Genomic DNA, 23,401 nt, shown 5'->3' on the forward strand with positions numbered 1-23,401 from the left:
GTACCTTCCTAGATGTCCTCATCACTGAGAAGGATCGGGGCAAAGTCCACCGGCCGAATGAAGACCTAGTTGTCATTGAATGTAAGGTCGCCAACTAACTGGTTGGTCGGATCTTATAAACACGGGTAGCTCCTCTGACCTCATCAGCTATAAGTGTCTGTCCAAGCTGAAGTATAAGCTGGACAACTTGCGCAACGTCTCCCACCGTCTTGTTGGTTTTGGGAAAGGGGTCGTGCACCAAGTCAGACAAATTGATTTACCCATCCGGATAGGGGAGAAGGGTAAAGGGCGGCATATGATCGTCCAATTTTTGGTGGTTGAGGAGCTGACCGCCTACAACATTATTCTGAGCCGTCCGACTCTAAACAAGTGCAACGCCGTCATCATCCCCGTTCTCATGCTGCTAAAATATGAAAGGGATGATGGCTCTATTAGCTCCTTTGACGGGGATCAGAAGACGGCAAGGGAGTGCTATCTCACAAACGTCAAACCAACGGGTGTAGCAGCCGGTCATGTGAAGGAGCCAATAGACCTTGACGATGTCAAGGACCCAGACTCAGCCCCTGACAGGGTAAAGTCGTATCCCCTAATAAAAAATAATACCTAAGTCCTCTAACTAAAGCAGATAGGGAAGTAGGGTCGAACTCCACAGGGAAACAAGTCTTTTTATTCCTAATTAACTAGTATAATCTAGATTATGAAGTAACCAATATTTATATTTGAATAATGAACTAAACTACGAAGATTGAGAATAGGGAGAAAACAATATATAAAAGGATCTAGGGCATAGATTCACCAATAAATAATACTCCAGAGTAAAATATAATAATCAATCATTGACATGGCATAAATAACATGATTAACAGGCTCTCGCAATTTATTAATCAACATAGATCAAACAGGCTCTCGCAATTTATTAGATCTAAGTTCCTATTGAAAATAGCCTTTAATAACAAATTAACATCTTCTCGATTCATCAATTCAATATTGCTATACTTTTACAAGCCATAATTGTAAAGCGTTAAAACAATTCAATAAGAAATTATCATGCAATATCAAGAACCAATAATAGTCAATCATCAATGCATCGATTAACCAGATCGTAAAGGGCTTTCGCTACGTATTACAATCACAGAATTAATCTACCGGTATTAAATCTCATCTTTCGAATCTCGACTTAACCATTTATAAATTAATCTGCCTATTGAAACTAGACCTAAACATCAATTCTCATCTGTCGAATCTCGAGTCAATATTGTCAAACTCATGCATAAAACATCAGGCCTAATCTAGTCACAGAGCATTAAATCAATCAATAGGAAATTAATCTAGCATTGATAATTAACAACAATAAATTACCCGTTCATATTATTTAAGGATCCCCATAAGCCCTAGAAATAGAACTACTCACACATAATAGAAACTAAACAAATCAAAGCAATAAAGTAAGACATAATTAAAGGAATAGAATAAATAACTAAGATTAAGAGAAGAGAAATAGTTACCAAACAAATCTGGAATTAAGGATGGATTTAGAACAAAGGTTTAAGAGGGAGAGAATCTAAGAAAACAATTAAGGGAGTAAAAGAAAGAGTAAAAGGAAGAAGAGAGAGATCAAAATCGTATTACGGAGGAGTATTTATGCTCCGTACAAATCTTAAATTAAAACAAAATAAAACGACGCTAATCGCCTCCTAATGAATACACGCGCCCGATCGGGCGAGGCACCGCCCGATCGGGCGCGCCTTTTTGCTCGATGTACTAATCTCGTGCCCGGCCGGGCGCGTCACCGGGCGCCAACCTTAGCTTCTCCCGCCCGGCCGGGCGCGCCTCAGGGCGCCAGCCTCTTTGGCCGGGCGGCTCACTTGGGCCACTATTTGGACTACGATTGGGCTCCAATTCTTCGGGCCAATCTGGGTTTCCTCTTCCGGTCTTGAATACTCAGTCCAAATGCCCCGGTATCACCTATACCAAGCCCTTAATCACCGGTTCGATGGCTCTAACCGGCCCTGGGCTATAGAATCTGGTCGTGCTTCTCCAATGTTCGTGATTGCTCCAAAATATCTCGGGAAAATACTCCAAAAGCATAAATCCCTGCAAAAGTCAACCAAATCTACGAAAACACTAGAAAACACCAATTAGTAATAAAAGTGGCTCTAAAGAGCCAAAAACACTACTAATTATGACCAAGGGACGGGGGTAAAATACTATATAAAATAGACACATCAGCCTCACCAGCAGCCTGAAAGAAAAGAAAAGTTGATCAGATGGTGGAGATGAAGAAGGAGAAGAAATAGCAATCACTGACCGGGGAACAGTTAGATGAACTCCGTCCCCAGCCGGTTGGTGATCACATTGATATTCCTCTGGATGACAGCCGTTTAGAGTAAATTGTTAAGGTGGGGACTGCTGCCTTTGAAAAGTTGGGTGTAGACTTGCACCTTTTGCTAAAAGAATTCAAAGACATTTTTGCCTTTGAAGTGGAAGAGATGCCAGGCCTCAGCCCGGATCTCGTTGTCCACAAACTCGCCGTTGATCCTAAAAAGAAGCCCATCCGGCAAAAGAAAAGAAATCACGGCAAGGAGAGAAGTCAGGCGGCAGCTGCCGAGGTCAAAAAGCTGTTAGACGCTGGGTTCATTCGGCCATGTAACTTCCCTAATTGGGTTGCAAACGTTGTGCTTGTAACAAAGTCGAATGATACTTGTCGCATGTGTGTACATTACACTGACTTGAACTAGGCATCTCCAAAGGACAGTTACTCGCTTCTAAATATCGATAGCTTGGTCGACTCTAAGCCGGGCATGCCTTGATGAGTTTTATGGATGCCTACTTAGGTTTTCACCAAATACCCTTGTGGAAAAAAGAGCAAGAGAAGACGTCTTTCGTCACTGATCAAGGGTTATTCTGTTATACTGTGATGTCGTTTCGCTTGAAGAATGTGCCTGCTACTTTCCAACGGATGATTAATACCGTCTTCATTAATCAGATTGGGAGGAATGTAGAGGTGTACATTGATGACATGATAGTCAAATCCAAGCAACAGAGGGATTATCTTGTTGACCTCTGAGAAACCTTCACCACACGCAGGCGGCACAAGGTCATGCTTAATCCCAAGAAGTGTGTCTTTGGTGTTGAGTCTGGGAAGTTTCTCGAATATTTTATTGATCAAAGGGGGATAGAGGCCAACCCGGAGAAGATATTAGCGGTGATTGACATGAAGTCACCCCGTATTGTAAGGGAAGTTCAAAAGCTTACCACTTATCTGGCGGCTTTTTGGAGATTCCTTAGCCGGTCAGATGACAAGTGCCTCTATTTCTTCCAGGCGATCAGAAAAAAAGACAAGGTTTGAATGGGAGGATGATGATGAGGCGACCTTTCAGAAATTAAACATTTACACTCATTGCCAAGGCTTGTTAGCCCTCGGCCTAAAGAGACGCTTTACATGTACTTAGCCGCCTCAGATCATGCCCTCAGTGTCGTGCTCCTTGCTGAGAGAGATGGCATTAAGCTCTCAGTATATTTCATCATCCATGTACTCAGAAATGCTGAACTAAGGTACCCCATGATTGAAAATTTTGGCTTTGCTCTTTATATGGCTATCAAGAAGTTGAAACCTTACTTTTTGGCACATCCGGTTGTGGTTTACACAGACCATCAAACTCTCAAGCGGCCAATAACAACCTTGGAGTCATCAGGTAGGATGCTCAAATGAGCTATTGAAATGCAAAGTCTTGAAATCACTTTTAAACCGAGAAAGGCAGTGAAGGGTCAAGCGTTTGCCAACTTCATTGTCGAAATGACAAGGCCGGTGTGGGGAATAGATTCAAGCGTTAATCCCCTAGCTTGAACCCCACTGTGATCATACACTAAAGTACAGTGGCGTCTAAAAGGGAAGAAGATAGAGCAAAAGAGTCGCCAACAAGTTTTTTTAGGAACTTGTAAACCGTTCACAGGGTGAAGGTTACACCCCTTAACGATCCAGGAGATCGTCAACTCCATAAGGTCTAGAACCAAATAAGGGTTCGGGGATGAAGGTACAAATCCAACCTAAAAGAGATTGAACCTGCCCTAATAATAGGCCTCTACTTTATTCTGATCGTATTCATGTGCGCTTTTTGACTAACATGCAATCAATAGGATTAACCCTAAACCTGTTTATCTATGTTGGTTGAATATAATGCACAAATAAACTATCATTGGCGATCACTTGAAATTATAATCAAATTAACCCTAAACAAGATTATTAAATATCTTATTAAGCGTGATTACAAGTACCAATTCCCTTTAAACATGCATAAAAGGTGTGATCAAGCAATAACAATAAATATAATCAAGCAAAATAATAAATAATCATAATAATAATCATCATAAATAAAATAATCATCATCAAAATAATAATTGAAACAATTATCATATCAAAATAATAATATCCATAATATTCATAAATTTATAACAATTATAATCATAATCATGTTCATGTCAATATTAAAGCATAATAAAAATAGCAAGATCCTAGGCATGATACTAAGCAATAAAGATCAAATCTTTAACCCTAACATGATACTAACAATCATAAATATTAGGAAGAAAATAAAAGGCATCATAGCAATCATATTTAACATTAAAATTACCCTAGACATGATACTAGGAATATCATAATAATTCAAACATGATTTCTACATCGTCATATCAATTAAAACCATTAAAGCACTTACTTTGATGCCTCGTACCTCTTTCTTTCATGTCTAGGGCGAAGGCAACTTCGAATATGGCTAGGTTTTTCTAGATCTTGCGAATGCGGAATTTTGTATGTAAAAAAGAAATTTTAGAAAAGAGAGAGATGGTGAGAGAGAGATGAATGATTAAAGAAGAGAATGAGAGAATTAATTGAATGGAAACTGATTGTAGGTGAATGCTAATTAAAACTGACTGTTGATGAGAATTCGTCATTGAAAACGGAGTTTTTAATACGTTATTTATATAGAAAATCAGCTAAAAAGATAAAATAAACAAAACAGAGTTTGGCGCACGAAAAACAGAGCTGGCGCCAACCCTGGCTAACTAGCGCCAGGCACCAACACTAGCGCCAGGCGCTAATGGCTGGCGCCAGGCGCCAGGCCTGGTTCCAGACGCCAATGCCTGGAGTCAGGCGCCAAGCCTGTTTTTAACGCGTTTTCGAAAATCAGATAAGTTTGTCGTACTGGAGGATAAAATCATATATTTTCCTCAAAAATGCTATTTGATTTTAATTAAAACTCTGAAAAGTCAACAAAAGTCAATTAATCAATGCTAATTGAATTAGGAATGAAAAGAACCTTCTAGAAGAATCTAGAAGACTAAAACCATTCCTAATTGCATTAGGAATGATAAATCATATTAGGCCCTCCCTTAGATCATTGGGCCGCACATAAGGCTCAAACCGGGCCCAGTTTGGTAAATTGGTCATAACTTTCTCAATATTCATCGGAATTGGGCTTATAATATATCGTTGGAAAGCTCTTGTCAAGCCCCATCCAACTACACTACTATTGGAACCATATCATGGACCAACCAAACTGGATTGGCTGTTTTCTTAAAATAAGTTTTCAAAAACAGAGAGAAGAGAAAAGAAATTAAAACTATCCGCAACACTAAACTTTCCACACTTTCACTTTATTCGATTATGATTCGACGTGAAAGGTGCTCATCACTGGGTTTGGTTTTGGGGAGACACAAATGGGTGTCTACAGCCGGTTGCACCGGACAATGCTGATCAGGTTTGGAAAGTGTATGTTGACGGGATCTCTACCATGAACGGCTGTGGTGCAGGCATAATTTGTCAGTCTCCTGAGGGGGACAAATATGAGTATGCACTATATACGTGTAACACCCTAGAAATTCCTTTCCATTAAAATATTTGTTTTGCTCTTTTAAAACTCAAAAATAGGAAAATCTAAGACATTACCACCACCATGAAAATGGCTAAGGAAATTATCAAAGACACACAACGGAAGACTATCTTTAAACAAAAAAAAACATTCAAATAAGTCAACTTAAAAAGTCAACCAAACGAAAGTAAAGTCAAACCAAAGTAAAACGAGGTCAACCTACAACTTGGAACAATTGTAGACCCTTATTAAAACCGAGCAATAACAAAACCTTTGCGTTAGTTTCGCAAGTATAACTATACAATATCAAAGAATAACAAACATCATATTCGTATAGAAACTAAGCATGATTCGCTCTTCACTCATGTCCCATCATGAATATATCACCTGAAAAGCTCCTCTCTACTTGTCCCCACTACTCGCCATTAGAAATGGGTCGTCGTAGGGCTAAGATAAAGACAAGACCAAACAAACATACAAACACACAATTAGCAATGCTGAGTACATAAGCGTAAATAAAACACACTAACACGATTTTCACCCTATCATCACACGACTTACCTTATTGCACCTGTTTTCAAGCATACAACATACTCAATGACCAACTAATACATAACTAAGTTATTTATTAGTTTGATTACGCATCGAACGGGTTTTCCCCTAACCAGCCCTAATAAAGAGGTACTAACACGGGAGCTAATCATGCAAGTATAAAAGAACCACTCGTAAGTGGCGGAAATCCTGCGCAAAATAAAATGGAAAGTACAGCGTCCTGTACCTCCAGTAAAAGTTATGGTCAAATATAAAGTCGCATAACTCCCCCCATATTTTCATACTCAGGGTATATACGTTCCAAGAGTTTTAGTGCATAATCTCTTTCACTTTACGTTATTTACATATTATTAAACTTGGTGATGACTCTCAAACCATAATCATACAATCACAATAATTATCCAAGAAATCAAACATACCAAATAATTCTTTGAATAATTAGTGACCACATAATATTTAATGTTGAACCCTTTTTAATCTACCTCGGTGTCAAAGACACCTTAAACGCATAATGCGCCAAAATTCCTATCCCTCGGTGTTAGAAATTAAACACCTTAAGTGCACTATGGGACCAAAAATATACTTTATTCCCCGTGTACAAAGACACTTAAATAGCTCCTTTCTCATGTTTATAGCTTCAATAAAAATTATATGAACCATAATAAAAATCTTTTTCAATATTCCAAACCAAATTAAACATTTAGTTCAATTAAATGAACCTTCCAACATGCCAATAATAAAAATATGGTTCAGTGACAATATTCCAATATCACCAATTCCAATAAATAATTTATTTCAACCAATCATGCTTCACAAATATATCACCAAAAAACTTTCTTAACCAATCCAAATCAAATCACCAATCTCATTTCAAATCAACCATTCCAACCAATTCCTAGCATGACACTAATTTGGAATCGATTAAATAAATCCTAGCATGTTTCTACACGCTTAATAAATTTCTGAGTACGCGTACGTCCCTCAATAAAGCCCTTAAAGTGGCCTAATACACTACAACACCTCTCGAACCAAGTCTCCTACATATAGGGACAATAATATTATATTAATTACCCTTGTATACATAATTTCCAGCAACTTAATCTCACTTTAAATAACTTATAATAATCTGAAAATTATTTAAAAACCTCTTAATTAAACTCTTCTTTAATGGGTAATTAAACCCTTTTATTTGAATCACAATTCTACTACTTTAAATAAAATTCAAACAATATAGTTCAATTAAAAACTCATTAAAACTTCATCAAAATACATTTTTATACTTAAATTATTCATAGAAACATTGAGTATATAAAAGCCCCAAACTAATTTGTACAAGAACCCTAAAAATCAAGTCTTGAGTAAATTAGAAGCCCTAACTTTAATAATATCAAAATCTGAAAATAATAAACCAAATTAATAATCTGAAATTATATCTTTAAATCAATTAAAACATGATTTGATACTAAATTAATCATTTTGAAACCAATAAAATTCAAAACCAAACTAATAAATAAAAATAAGAAGAGGAAGAGGAAGAGGAAAGAAGGAACCAAGCCGGGGGGGTGGCTGGCGGCCTACAGTGGAGCAGCAGTAACAGTGGGGTGATGGCAACGGCGGTGCTGAGGTGGCAGTGAGCCCACGCACAGCCACTGTTCCTACGTGGAATAAAGAAGAAAAGGAAAAGAAAGGGAAAAACAAAAAGAAAAAGAAAAGGAAAAAGAGAAAAAGAAAAGGGAAAATTGTTTACCTTGACCACTTGACCTTTTGGGTGGCAAAATTTTAGAGATTGAATGAGTATTTATAGTGTAGGGTTGTTTAGGGTAGGTTTGGGCTTTATAAAAATTATGGAGTTGAAAAATAATAAAATAGTTGGCCTAAATATAAAGATAGGATGATTGTGTTTATTATGAAGATGGGCTACATTTGGATTAAAATACTAATTAACACAAAAATTAAACCTTGTATTATTTAAATCCCATAATAAAAATAATTTGACCCAAAATTAAATTTTATAAATAAATAAATATATTATAAAATACATACAAAAATATGGGGTATTACAATACGGTTCAAGTTTTCTTTAATAAAATCATCACGGGCAATTCACCAACAGGACTCGAAACCACCGACGAAGCATCTTTAGTCGGAGCATTTAGGGCACAAACTTTTCTCTTTCTTTAGTATTTATAGTGCTTGTTCTTATATCCATAGAAAGGAAACAAAAATGGAGTTAATTGAGTGAGAAGAAGAGAGAGGGATTGAGTGAAAGTGCGGAGAAGAGAGAGAGAATGAGTAAAATGAGAGAGGAGAGAGGAGAAAGGAGGGCATGACGGCTAAGGACGTACTTGAGGAGAGAGAACGAAGTGTGAAACCCTAATAACAAGTAATGGGCTCCTCCCATCAGCTGGACCATGTTCAAATACTTGTATCGGGCCATTGTGACGGTTACAAATAAATAAGTATTTGTAACGGGCACTACCTTGCATGTTACAAATAACTAAGATTTTGTAACGGACAACATAATGTCTGTTACAAATGGTATATATTTGTAACGGACTGTTATGTTGAACGTTACGAATATATTTGATGTAACGGGCATAGCTTTTCCCGTTACAAATAGCTCGTTATAAATGACTATTTTTCCACTAGTGACACGACACGCAGACCGGAGAAAAGTAATTGGCATACTGTCGCAAGAAAAAGCAGAAACTACTAAGGTGAAGACGGGTGGCCCTTAGCGTTATTCTCTGGCGAAGGACAAGGGAGTCTTGTATGATATTTTCCTATGGCCCTTGCTCTTCTCCTCCGCCAACGGCACTCTGAGCTGGTTCCCCTTCATCAACCTCCTTGTTGGCCCAAACGTTAGACGACTCTAGCTCCGGCTTCTTTTCATCTCGTGCTGATTGAACTTCATCAACATATTGGTAAGCCAAAGTCCAGTTGTTGTACTCCTTCCCCGGATGTAACGTCTCCCATGCTATTTATGAGATTCTTGCAATCGCTCTCATTCTCCTCGATGAGGCTGTTTTGTTCTGCCATTAGGGTGACCTTGATGTTAGCCTGAGCTTGCACCAACTCGTTTTTCAGGCAGGCGACGTCTGCTCTGAGGCTAGTATTCTCGCTATCAGCACCTTCCAAAGGTCCAACTGAGCATTTTTTAGGGCAGCCTCGAAGTCGCTGACCTTCTTCTTGGCAGTCTCCAACTCAGCCGTTAGACGGCTGATGTTTTCCATTTGCATCATTTCGAAGGTTTTAGTTTCAAGTTCATTTATAGTATTTTGATATTGGGCAACGTTTGCAAAAGTCGTTGTATTGGCCTGTTTTACCTCTTCTCTCTTTCGGGTGTATGGCCTCTTGAGCCCATCAACCCTCAGCATAGCCTGAAATGTGCAAATGGTGTTAGGGACACAAGCGAGAAAACACTTGGAATCTAAGGGACGATGTTATACCTCAGACAGGAGGGCCAGGATGTGTTTTAGGTTGAAATTCTAAATGCCAGGGATGGCATCCTTTTCCTTCTTAGAGATGGCCCTAAGCATGGACTTGGCATGTTGCTGGACGTCTGGGCAACGGGGGAGCAATCTGCACTATAATTAAGATTGGGTGAGTGAACTGTATAGGCGGCACCTATTTGGTGCCGGCTGCCCGACGATCCATCAGACATCTGCTGAGAGTATGATTTCACTCGCAGGGGCCAACCAAGCTCAGGCGGAGTTTCAAAAGGGTTATACATACATTCGAGGACCTGTAGGCGATCATCGCCTCCAGTGGCTGCAGAACTGGATGTATTCTTGGGTGGATTATCACCACCCTTCGGTATCAAATGGGTACCCGCCTTAATCCCCATATTAATTCCTAGGTCAAAGCCTTTAAGGCTGATGCTTTTCCCCCCAATGTTCAGACGGCTTTTTCCAGACAAAGCATCTGGATCCGTCTGCATAGATGATGCCTTTTGAGACTTGTTAGGGCTGGAGATGTCGTCATCCTTGGTCCGTTTGATAAGTTTTTGGAAGGACCTAGGAGGATATCCACTCTGCAAATGAAATTTCTCATTAGACCCATAGTCGGAAGAAACCGTTTGCATTATTAACAATTACAATGTTTGCAAAGGGGAGTCAAATGGTTCTTACCTTTGCCTAAATTTGGGCCCGTTTGGCTTCCGTATTATCCTTGCGGATTTGAGCGACAGATCTCTTGGGTGTCTTGTCTTCAGACAGCATCCTCAAAGCAGTGGCTGCAAACAAAGGGAAGACGGTCAGTTCAACAGTTGTGCAAAATAATGGAATTCCAATATAGACGACTAATTTCCGGATGCATGGTAAACCTACGCTTGTCAAACATTGTGCTCAAGCCACAGACGGACAAGAACGCCTCGTCTCTGAACCACTCATGCTTCGGAATTAAGTTTTTTGGGACACTTATTAATTCCCCAGTTAAGAAGGTGACCGTTTTGAACTAAAAAAAAACCCCGCCTCTATGATCTTTTCATAGTCTTCATCCGGGATAGCGGGAAACTTACATTTTTTACCCAGAAGGTCAGGTTTTTTATTATATCGGCGGAACTCGTGGTTCTCACGCCGTGTGGGGGCAGAAACCAAATAAAACCAAGTCTTCCAGTTGTCCCACTTAGACGGTTTGTCTAAGGTCATGTGATACTTAAGGTAGGTGGTCAAGGTGTACCTCGCTCTACAACCGCCTGGGTTACGACTGAGATAGTGCATATGGGAAAATGCTTCCCAGCCGTGGTGCAGCCCATACATCTCACAGGCGGCGATGTACCCTAAAATGTTGACCCAAGAATTTGGGGACAACTGCCAGACACCAAGGTCATACCCCCGCAAGATAGCTTTAACTACATCATGTATGGGGAAACGAAGACCAGCTAAAAACGCCGCCTCATAGCAGCTGAAATAGTAACACCCCCAAATTACTCTCTAATATTTACAATAATAATCCAACTTTAGGGAGTAACATGGGAGTATTACCGCCACGTGATTACGTAAGGCTTAACAGAGTTTTGCAGCGGAAAATAGTACTTAACTTTCATTAATAATAATAGTAATAATAATAGTTTGATACACTTTCAAAATAGCTACACCACTAATACTATGTATGCTAAATTAAACTAGGTGATCACCGCCCATCATTCCCAATGCAGCATATAGTTCACGTTGTCTGATCGCCATCACCTATCTACTTATCAAAATGATAAGTAGGGCCAAGCCAAAACAAAATAAATACGTATTAGCCAAAATGCTAAGTACATACAAATACTAGACATGTAAAATCAATTTAATTAATTAAACATGCTTTCGAAGAGATTAACTTTAATAAATCATAATTTATCCAAACCATTCCTGAATAGAAATTCATGAATAAAAACTTGTCAAAAGAACCAATTTCCGAAATAACCAACTTTCCAAAGATAATTCCGAATAGGATGGATCAGTCCATATTTTCATAAATCATTTTCCCATCTAAGTGTGCACACCCCCTAAGCTAGTAAATCCTTTACATAGTGCTATCAAGGGGAAAGACTTGGTCATACAAAGTCCATAGTCTTCAACTTACTCCGCATAGTGCGTGGAAGTTAAAAATCCAAAGATCCAAAGGATAAATCCTGATATATAAACTTTCCAATATCCCATACTCGGGATAAATTAAAACAATAAAACTTCCTTCTTGCATATCAATACAAGTTTATAATCAACCATATAAAATATTTTAATATTTGAGATTAAACGATTAAAACATGTTTCACCGAAATATATTTCACAATTATTTAAACATGGTTCGAAATCACTTAAGATGTAAAACACGTTGCATATAAAAGCCACTTTAAAAGATCTATCCACGTGTACGTACCTCGATCTTTGCACACAATTACGAAGCTCCTAATTTCGAACCCGAAATTCCTCCTATAACAAACCAATAATCCTAATCAAATACTTTTCAACCTATAGACACGAAGACTTAAAATACCGACTTTGACTTGTTGTGCATGACCAAATTATTAACACTTGTATTTATAAAATAATCTTTAACTATCCGTAATAATAATAATAATTATTATACTATAAATAATAATAAGAGTAGTAGTAGTGATACGTAGGTAAGTAGTAGTATGATAGTAGTAATTGTAGTAGTAGCAACTCAGTAGCAACAACTACAATACTAACATCAATAATAATAATAATAATAATAATAATAATAATAATAATAATAATAATAAATGGAAAGGTAGTAATAGTAGTACGTGGAATAAGAGTAGTAGTAGTAGTGAATGTTGATGGTTATCATTGATTATAGTAGTGACAAAATAAGTAGTAGTAATACGTGAGTAGTAATAGCCTAGCAGGTAGTATGTAATTAGTAGTAAGACATAGTAGTGTATAATAGAAGTTCAAGAAGTATGGCAATAGCTTGGGACTTACGGTCAACAACAACAAGGAAGGAGGTGGCAGCATGACGGTGGTCGAGTGGCGGCAGTTTGGTGGCAGCGAGGTGGGTGCTCGTGAGGAGCCCAAGACCACGAATGAAGGCTAAAAAGGAGGTGAGTATGGAGGACGAAGAAGCTAGTAGGAGGAAGAAAGTAGTAGAGAGGAGGTAGTAAAGAGGAGTATGAAGGGGAGCTTGGAGGATGAAATAGGGTGAGGTAGTCATGGCTATTTATAGAAGTGACTTGATACTATGACATCCATATTCTTAATTGTAGGAGGCAAGTGGGCATGCAAGTGGGTGGGTTTTTCCCCCCTCTTGCCGACATCAATTTTTTTTATTTTTTTTTTATTTTTTAAATTTTTTTTTATATATATATTTATATATTTTTAAGTAGATATTTTTGTGTAGTACTAGCGTACTACACATATGAGTTGAACTCGTATATAAACAGCGAATTTTGTACTTTGTCGTCTGAATCGGGTATAATTTATTAACGGTTGAAAAATTGATTTGGGTACGACAAATTTTTGACTTGGCTCGTATAATTAAAATCATCATAAAATATAGATATAAAATTATCATATAAATATTTTGTATGATAAAATATATCGGAAAATCCATATTTAATAATTATTAAACGACTTAAAAATACGGGGTATTACAGAAATACTCATTGCAGTTAAGCTGGCCATCTCTTTCCATGAAATGGTGCCCAACTCAGGCGGCACCCGGATCTTATATGCCCCTCCAAGGGGTAGTTTAAGGGTAAAGGCTTCAAGACCCTTCGACATACTTTTCCACCCTCATTCCATTTTTTCCATGGATTCTGAATGGATCTCCACCCTCATTCCATTTTTTCCATGGATTAAGGGTAGTAGAGACATGGATTCTGAATGGATCTCCACCCTCATTCCATTTTTTCCTCTCTTCAATCTTGTTATCCTCAAGTGGGGAAAGGGGGCATCACTACTATCCTCAGAGCTAGACCCAGAGGCGGTGCTTCCCCCGTTTCTCTATTAGGAGAACTCTTCACCGTCTAACCCCAAGGCAGACGCGGCTTCCTCCTTGTCTCCATCTTTGGGATCAATTTCTTCAAATCCAACATTGGAGACGGCCTCCTTACCGTCTCTACCTTCATTCTCATATAAGATCCTATCACTTGGTGTCTTGAGGATCCCAAAAGGGGAGTACTCCCCTGAATCAACTTGCATGTCTTCCCCCTTAACCGGCCGGACTTCATCAGACGATACCTCCAATGTATCGTCTCTTCTTTGTCGTCTGGTGCTCGTTTGTTTTGTTCGAGCCATTGTGTCGTGCATAGACACAGAGACGGTCGGTTTAGGGGATGTACGCTCCATACACCTAGAGCCGGCACCTCCATTCCTAGACTCAGCTGTACCAAGAGACCGGTTGACTACTGACCTAGGATGTTCTGTGTGTGTTGGTGATTAGTCCATTTATTGAATGTAAATGCACAAACAGAAAAAGAAAGAATGAGCTGAAAGGGGTAGAGACGGTACCTTGCGATTAGACTCTAAAAGGGGTCAAGCGTTGACCGGCTACAGCAGGCGAGCTGGAAGTGTTCTGCTTGTATATAACACAAGACGGGAAAGAAAAAAAGGGGACTGTTTGTGCATAACACAGGCGGGTCTCAAACTTTCTCTCTCTAAAAAGTTTGACTTTATGTCTCTCTAGATTTTTTAGAAACGTCCAAAATGAGAGGGGTAAAAGATGTATTTATAAAGGGGTAAATTCAGGGACATTCCCGTAATTTCCCCAGAATGTGAATGGTTAAAATTCACAGTCAAATTCATTCAACCAGTGGTAGAGTGACACGTGGCATAGATGCCACGTGGCGCTCCTAGAGTTCGGGAGAAAAGATGGCCTTCGGGGCCCAAATCCCGAGAAAGCCACAATGCGGCGCAACCTATCAGCATTAGGTTAGAGTGACATAATTAGGGGCATATTTACCAATGATCCCTATTGTAGACACCCGAATGTGTCTCCCTAAAACCAAACCCAGTGATGAATACCTTTCATATCATTTGATTATCGGACGAAGTGAAAGTGTGAAAAGTCTAGTGATGAGTATGTTTTTATTAAAATATTTTTCTTTCTGTTTTTAAAAATATTTCTTTACTCTATTTATGAAAATAGCTAGTCCAATTTGGTTTGGTCCATGATATGGATCCAATAATAGTGTTGTTGGATTGGGCTCGAAAAGAGCTTTCCAATAATATATTATAAGCCCAATTCCGATGAATAATGAGGAAGTTATGGATTGAATTAAATTTGGCCCAATGATTTTACATGTGGTCCAATGATCTAGAGGAGAACCTATTAATTATTATTCCTAAAGTAATTAGGATTGACTTTAATTTTCTAGGAGTATCTAGAAGGTTCTTTTTAATTCTAATGAGATGAGGATTGATAATTATATTTTTAAAGATGTTTTATTTTGAATAAAATATATGATTTGTCACAAATATGATTTTTTAATTTGCTGAACGCGGAATTACCTGCTTGATCAATTTAAGAAGACGATTCCGCGTACAAAAGCGCGTTGTACTTTTGATTCAGCGCGAGACGATAGAGTTGTCGCCTGGCGCTAACAGTTGATGCCTGGCACTGCAACTGTCGCCTAGCGCTGCAGCTGTCGTCTGGCACTGACTCCTGTCGTTGGTGACAAGAGGTATTTTATTCCGAATATGACTTGCTTTGATCCCATGCTATTTTTTCTATAAATAGGGGTCGTATCTCCCCGTTTTTAATCATTCACAACCATCATCTCTCTCTATTCTCTCTCAAAAGCTAGAAGCTTTCTCTCTCTCTCTATTCTTTTTCTAAACCTTCCCACTCACAAAATTCTACATTCATTAGTTCTAGACACACCTAGCCAAGTTCGAAGTTGCCTTCGCCGTAGACGTGAAAGGTTTGATAATTTATGAGGGTTAGGTCCCAAACCTTGTTTTAATTCTTTGATTAGATTTACTATTTATTATTTTACTTGAAGTTATTAACGTGTGTATTTTGTTATTAGAAAGAGGTACGAGGCATGGTTTTTTGATATAAAAATCATGCTTAGATTATTTTGTTGATTCCTAGTATCATGTTAGGATGTTATATTGCTTCCTAGTATCATGTTTAGGGTTAACTAATATTTTTGTATATTATTATGATGCATCCTATTTCTTTCCTAATATCATATTAGTGTCATGTCAGGGCTAATTGATCTTTATTTCTTAGTGACATGATAGGGTTTGTTATTAATCTTGTTAGTATCATGCCTAGGATCTTGCTAATATTATTATGCTTTGAGATTGATGATTATTGTTATGATTATTATTATGTTGCTTGATATTATATATTTATTACTGTTATTTTCTTGATCACACCTTTTATGCATGTTTAAAGGGAATTTGTACTTGTAATCACGCTTAATAAGATAATTAATAATCTTGTTTAGGCTAATATGAATATAATTAAAGTGATCGCCAATAATAAATTTGTTTGTGCTTTAATATTCAACCAACATAGATAAATAGGTTTAGGGTTAATCTATTGATTGTATGTTAGTCAAAAAGCGCACATGAATACGAGAAGAATAAAGTAGAGGCCTATTTTTAGGGCAAGTTCAATCTCTTTTAGGTTGGATTTGTACCTTCATCCCCGAACTTCCAGTCATGGTTCCAGACCTATTAGAGTTAACGATCTCCTGGATCGTTAAGGGGTGTAACCTTCACCCTGTGAACGGTTTACAAGTTCCTAAAACTTGTTGGCGACTCTTTTGCTCTATCTTCCTTCCCTTTGGACGCCACCATGCTTAAGTGTATGATCACAGTGGGGCTCAAGTGTGGGATGATTGAAATATTCCCTAAACCTATGAATAGGGAGATTCCCTCATTTTGGGGACACCTACAATTATTACAACAACCCTACATTCTCCCACATCAGAGAAAACGCCTGATCTCGAAATTTGAGAAGATTTCACTTTTACCTTTTTCGCACTTTTTCCTCTCCTACGACCAATACTAACTTGATCGTTAGAGGTGGAGCTCCTACTAATCGGAGTCTCCATGTTTTGCAGGTACAGACAGCGCCGGACCAGTCTTGGGGACATAGTTCTCTCGAGGGACCAAAAATACCCAAAACATCATCCACTTTCATTTTGCCCATTTTCCCTTGCAACTGTCTCAAGGTCTTCAAATCTTCCTTCACCTTTAGGTAATTATATTGTAGATGACCCTTCTCATGATAATAATAGCACTCAACATTGCTATAATCTCTCGGACGAGATTTCAATCTACTCATTTGGTCATTTCTCCTTGACTTGTTCCTCTCTCTCTCTCAGAACCCTCCACAACTAGTGCTTGATCATGGTTGTTTAAGGCACCTCCATCAATTTGTGTCATCATACGCTCATTCTCCCTCACAATTGCTTCATCTAGAGTAATCTTCTCCCTTCTTACAAGCAATGTCTGCACAATCGACATGTAAGATTTCGGTAGTGAAGCTAATAATAAGAGGGCTTGCTCTTGATCCGGAATTTTCTCATCGGCATTCTACAACTAGCACACTAACTGAGTAAAATAAACTGTTGATGTGGTTTTGCAAATTTATAGCGTTCTCCATTTTTAACTGGTGTAACTCTCACCGTAAACACAATCGGTTGGTTAACGACTTTGAAGCATAAATGCTCTGCAACTTTTCTAACAAGACCTTTAGATCTTTCTCAGTTAGAAAATTATACTTAATCTTTGAAGCAATCGCCAACCGAATCGTACTCACCACCTTCTTCTTCTTGGATGCCCATGTGGCATCGTCCAACTTTATGGGTTTCTCCTTCTCCAAAACTTCATCCAAATTCTATTTCACCAACAAGTCTTCAACGGTGCTCTTCTATACCATAAAAATGATTTTCCCGTCCAATAAGGGAATTTCAAATTTTGGTCCAATCGTGGCCATCGTACTTTATCAGTTCTTCCTCTACGTGTTGCTCTTCCCCCCCGATAGATCTTCTAATCTAGCTCTGATACTAGTTATTGGGGACGGAACAACAAATTAACGTAATATCAGTAAGAATAATAAAATACGAAACAACACACAAGAGTTTTACGTGAAAAACCCCTCCTCAATAAGGGAAAAAACCACACGATCCGGATCTCCACAGACGAAACAACTTCATTAGCAATAATTAAGGGAGTACAATGAACACTACTACAATTACAATATTAAATACAATGTATTTTAGGATAGTCTACACTAAGTATCCTTTAACGTTGGTACTTATACTAATCCTAAAATACCCCTCACACTAATACTGTGTTTGTCTCTCTGTCACTTCCTCCCTCACTACTACAACTTTTGCTCTCCTTCACTAGAGGTATTTTGATGCTACTGCTTTCTTGCTAGTATCTCACTTTGGTGGTCAATCTTCTCACACACGCCGGCTACATAAGTGCAAGAACATCCATTTATACTTGCATTGTTGACCATTATTTAATGTGGACTGCTATTCCACATCAAACCTTCTGCCATCTATTGGACTTTTAGTCCACACAATTAATACCCCAAAAGTCCATTCAACCAACTTGGACTTTTAAGTCCATTCACCCAACCATCCAAAATACATTCACCTCTTTTTTTCATTTTTCTTACAGCATTGTTATTATTACTACTACTAAAAGTACGTACTTAATTGTGATTTGGGGAGATTAACCCAACACCTTCCTCGAATCCTCATAAATGGTGACCGGTGGTCGTTACTTAAAGTGGAGAGAGAGAGAGGAGTCAAAGTTACTTGGTGGTGGTGACTTTGGTGGAGAGAGAGAGAGAGAGAGATGAGTAAAAGTTTATGAAGTGAATGAAAACTCATTGGAAAACCTATTTAATTAAGGGTAAATAAGACCGTTTGTATTATATACATACGTTACTCGGTAAAAAGCGGGCGTAGTTACTCGAACAAGCGCCAAAATGACAAAGACCACCAAAATCAATCCTCTGAATCATTTGCTGAGCTCCACTGAAATTTCAGCAAAGCTACTCCCATGCCATGGCTCTCCTAATCAACTCCATGAACACAACACCACTCTCTAATCTCAAATCTCTCTCTTTCCTCAACTCCTTTCCTCTTAAATTATCTCAATCAACCCGAAAATCTTTTCCAATTCGTGTTTCACCAATTAATTTCACAATTTTCCAGCAATTGAACAAGAAAGATGAAATTATAGACAATGATAATAGTTCAAATCAATCCGAAGATTCCTCGATTACGCAACAAAAGAAGAGATTGTCGGAGCAGTCGTCGTGGGAAACGAAGGATTCGAGGGGCAATGATTACCTTTATAGGCTTGGTGCTGAGGCTGATAATATGAACATTGCTGTGGGTGCTAAGTCGGGTGTTATTGATGATCTTTTCGCCGGCAATTTCCTCGGCCGAGACGGTAATGTTTCCGGATGATTTACAAAAGTATAGATTTTTATAAACTTATTTACGATATTGCATTGGAATGAAACTATTTACAAAAAATACCGTCCACGTAGACTTAAGAATACATTTAGGATAGTTTTTTAGCACTATAAGTAAAGATAGTGAGTAGCGCTAAGTAGCAGTTTTAGTACATAAACCGCTATTTGGGGTTTTAGTCTGAAAATTAAAAAAAAAAATAATAATAAAAAATTACACTTATCTGAGCCTACATGCACTGTAATTCCGTAATTAGGTTTTACTCCGTATTCTGATGCAAAAGTGTTTATAAGTTTTCAAGTAACCATACTTTTGTAAATCATCTAATGTTTCCTTTCTCGCCTTTTTTTTTTGTTGCATTTTCTATTTGCTGTTGAAAATTCTGTTTTCTTAGAATTGTATCATTTTCATTTACTTTCCCGTCGTTATTTTGTTTCATTTTTTAAGTGCAATATAAGAGATGCACGGTATTTTAGGAAAAGGAAACCTATAGAGAGAAAGATAAGAGGCCCAAGTGACGAGAAGAGAGATATAAAAAAAAAAAAAAAATTGTCCAATTAAAGTAATGTTGCAATTATTTTGTACTTTTGTAGTAAAGAAAAAAGAACAAAGAAAGGAGGTTGTACTTTAGAATTCAATCAATTACCCTAGTTTAGGATGTGTGAAATAAGTTGTCACTGTTCCAAAATAAACACAATTTACTTTAAAGGGATTGAAAAAAATGTGAAAATTAATTTGGGATGGAGTAGTATAAATTAACATGTGGTGTAATTAGAATTGCATCATTTTATTATTTTTGAGCAACACTATCAATTTGTTTGGCAAACAATGCAAAACTCTTATTGGACATGCTTCACACAGAACTGTATGATTAAGACTACAATTTTGCTGCACCTACATGGCTAAATGTCTACACAGATGAAATGATTAATGGGTCATTTTCGTTTATATTGGTATTCAATCAAATCATATGGTATGCTCATGATACTTGTGGATCATGTGATGATTTTGCTTACATTAATCCACTAGAAAGATTCAACTTCTTAAAGATATTTGTTCTTGTTTTGGCAATATGCAGCGGACATTGTATTTGACTATAGACAGAAGGTCACAAGGTCGTTTGAATACTTGCAAGGCGATTACTACATTGCTCCCTTATTTTTGGTTAGATTCTTTTCTTTATCTATAATTCTTTCATTTGTGTGATTGTTTACGTGCTGTTTAATAGATGTTCTCATGATATACATGATTCTTAGTCTTGCTTTGCTTTTATAATGTTTAAGATTGGAATATGAATGAGATTAATTACCTGTATGATTGAAAACTTACTTGTAATGGTTTCAAATACATGACAAAAAATCTTGTTGCTTCCCTACTAAGGTTGGCTAGTTGTGGTAGGAGTGCAGGGCGGAGTAGTGTGTACATACTAACTCCTGCAGTCTTGTCAGCAATAGGATCTTTACCATGAGGTAACCCTAATCATCTAATTGTGAATGCTTGACATGGTCTGTTATGATTCATTTTTTTTGGATTTCTGAACCGTTTGGTTTTGAAATGGATACTTTCTAAAATTAAAGACCACTAGCAGTCAAACCAAGATTAATCATTTTAATAGTCTTTCAACTTTTTAAGGGTCACTTATGTTACGCATTTAAACAACGTTGGAGAAAATATGGACTTATAATATTTGATAGGGCATTACTTGGGAGCTAGGCATGAGCGAGCTTATTGGTAATAGATCATTCGTTATCAATTTGATGTGTTTGTGTCATATAGCTACTAAGCAACGTGACACTGTTGGGGGAATTGTATTTTAAAGCCAGTATTTTAGTCTCTGTTTTGGATTCACGTGCGAAATGATTGAATTCAGATCATTTAGGCAGGAAGGTTTGAAATCACATGGATTCCAATTTGTTGGCGGTATGTTAGACTTGATTCAAAGGTGCCTGCACTAAGGATACCGTATATGCTGCATGCTTGGTTATTGTTGACACAAAATCAGCTAGAAGACCAAGGTCTAGTAAAAGAAAACTTGGGGTAGCTATCTTAGGGATTGCTCAGTAGTGCATGTCTGTCCAATTTTGGCAGCAGTAAGGATTTAAATATCAATTGATTTCAGGATTAGCTTAGCAAGGAATAATCAGAATTGTTCAGGCAATTTGTCAGACAATTTTTTGTCTTGATTTGAGCTTTTCAATAGTTGTTCTTATCAACTTACGCTGTTCATTTAACTTAGTGCAACCATGTGATTATTGTGATATACATTGAGTCTGCTTGTGTTTTTGCATGTCTCTGTCTAGATTTAAGACTTTTTGTGTTTTGCGATTTGCTTAGGTAAATAATTGAAGTTTAGAACCTAACTTGATGGGATATAGGACTTTATGTGATCTTGAGTTTTTGTAGCATTCCAATCAATATAGAACTATTGAAGCGTGTCTATATATTTTCCATTTTTAGCTGATTTAGGTGAATGAATTAGCTGATCTTGAGTTTTCAACCTGTGAACTTTACATTTTTGCATCACTTGTTCCAATGATTTTAAATGCTTTGAGGAGCAGTGCAAGCCAAAAGAAGTGGTTTACTGCTAGGAGAATGCTTTGGCATGAACTTTTTGGTTTGCAAAAGATTTAACTTTAGTAAATTATTTGAGTCTTTTTCAGCATAGTTAAGTTTTAATGGAATGGTTGACTAAGGTAATGAGTTAATGGTTGACTCTACGAGTTATGTTCATATCTGCTGGCTGAGGTTTTTGCTAATACTTATGTTCAACTTTCTTCACGTCATAAATTCATGCTTATATTGTTGATGTTGTCTGTATCAATGGAGAGATTATCAAGTTTGTATTTGTTTCATCTGTATCTATTCACGTGACCCCTTTTCTGTCAACTTTAATATTCTAACAAAGTAACCCACTGTAGCTTCTTCTCTTTTCTAATGTGACAGGATAAAGTTGGTAAGTTGCCCAGGACAATTCAACGATAGGATATTTTCAGATGATTTCTTCATTCATAATTGTGACAGGGTAATCTGTATCTGGAGCAAATTTTTCCTTTGTTATTGTTCTATCTTACTCTGCACCATGCTTGAATTTTCTAAAACTATCTGCTGTTTGGAGCATGCAATAGGTATAAGTGTATAACAGTGTAATAATTTATGTATGATTGTCATCTTCTTTTTAAATTTCCTTGAAAGTTACCATATTTTGCTGCTTACATCTTGAAAACCCAAATTCTCCTTGGCTTTTAAATCACAAATTTCTGAAATATGCCTTAAACATGTGGTGATTAACCTGACTAATGAATAATAATTATCTAGCTAGTATGTCTGTATTATTATAAAATTATACAAGTAACGTAATAGTTCGAGATAGAAAAATGAGAAGCACATATAACTGATCAATTAGTCTAAAATATTTGCTACAGGACTGCTAACCTATTTGAATTACCTGATACATATCCGGAACTAGACGTGCATCAAATCTGCTGATGAATTTCCTTCTTCTCAAATTTGCTCCAATTCCTCTTTCTCACCCCAAGGTCATAAAAACAGTAATCATGTAATTTGCAGTCTTTACAGATTCGATTTCCCTTTCTGTAACTGAAATCCGTCATGCTGTATTTAATCTCCTTGGTCTCCTGTTTATTCCAACCCGTCTGAAAATACCACATGATACAGGAAACTAATAAAAATTGATGACAGTTTTCTTCATTGTTCTAACATAAGCCAACATTTATGCAATTCATGACTTAATTGTTTTTTTTTTTTTTTTTTTTTTTTGAAACAATTCATGACTTAATTGATATTACATATATGACTGATTTATTGTGAGCAGAATCTATGGTGTGCAAATCATGAACTGCAAACCATGCCACCAATAACTCAATAAGGTGCTTTCCCAAGGACATATTGTTTCTTACACAACCTCAGTTCAATTCTCCAACTGACTTTCAGGAATATCAACATATGTTTTTGATAAGTATGCTCAGTGGCAAATCTAAGATTGACAAACTATACAACAGTAAACAACGATAAAGCATAAAAGCATACTTTAGTAACAAACTAACACTCATTGCTC

At 37.4% G+C, this 23,401-nt stretch overlaps 1 long non-coding RNA gene across 1 annotated transcript; it reads right to left on the reverse strand.

Moving 5' to 3' along the window:
• Positions 1-11,434: 11,434 nt before the first annotated feature.
• Positions 11,435-13,033, reverse strand: LOC145637913 (uncharacterized). The gene is made up of 3 exons (XR_014114540.1): positions 12,854-13,033; positions 12,285-12,337; positions 11,435-11,612 (listed from the first exon to the last, which is right to left on the reverse strand). It is a non-coding gene; the product is annotated as an uncharacterized LOC145637913 (long non-coding RNA).
• Between the last annotated feature and the right edge of the window lie 10,368 nt (positions 13,034-23,401).

The sequence above is a fragment of the Chenopodium album genome, chromosome 7 (genome assembly GCF_948465745.1).
Source record: "Chenopodium album chromosome 7, dcCheAlbu1.1, whole genome shotgun sequence".
In the NCBI taxonomy this organism is placed as follows: Eukaryota; Viridiplantae; Streptophyta; class Magnoliopsida; order Caryophyllales; family Amaranthaceae; genus Chenopodium; species Chenopodium album.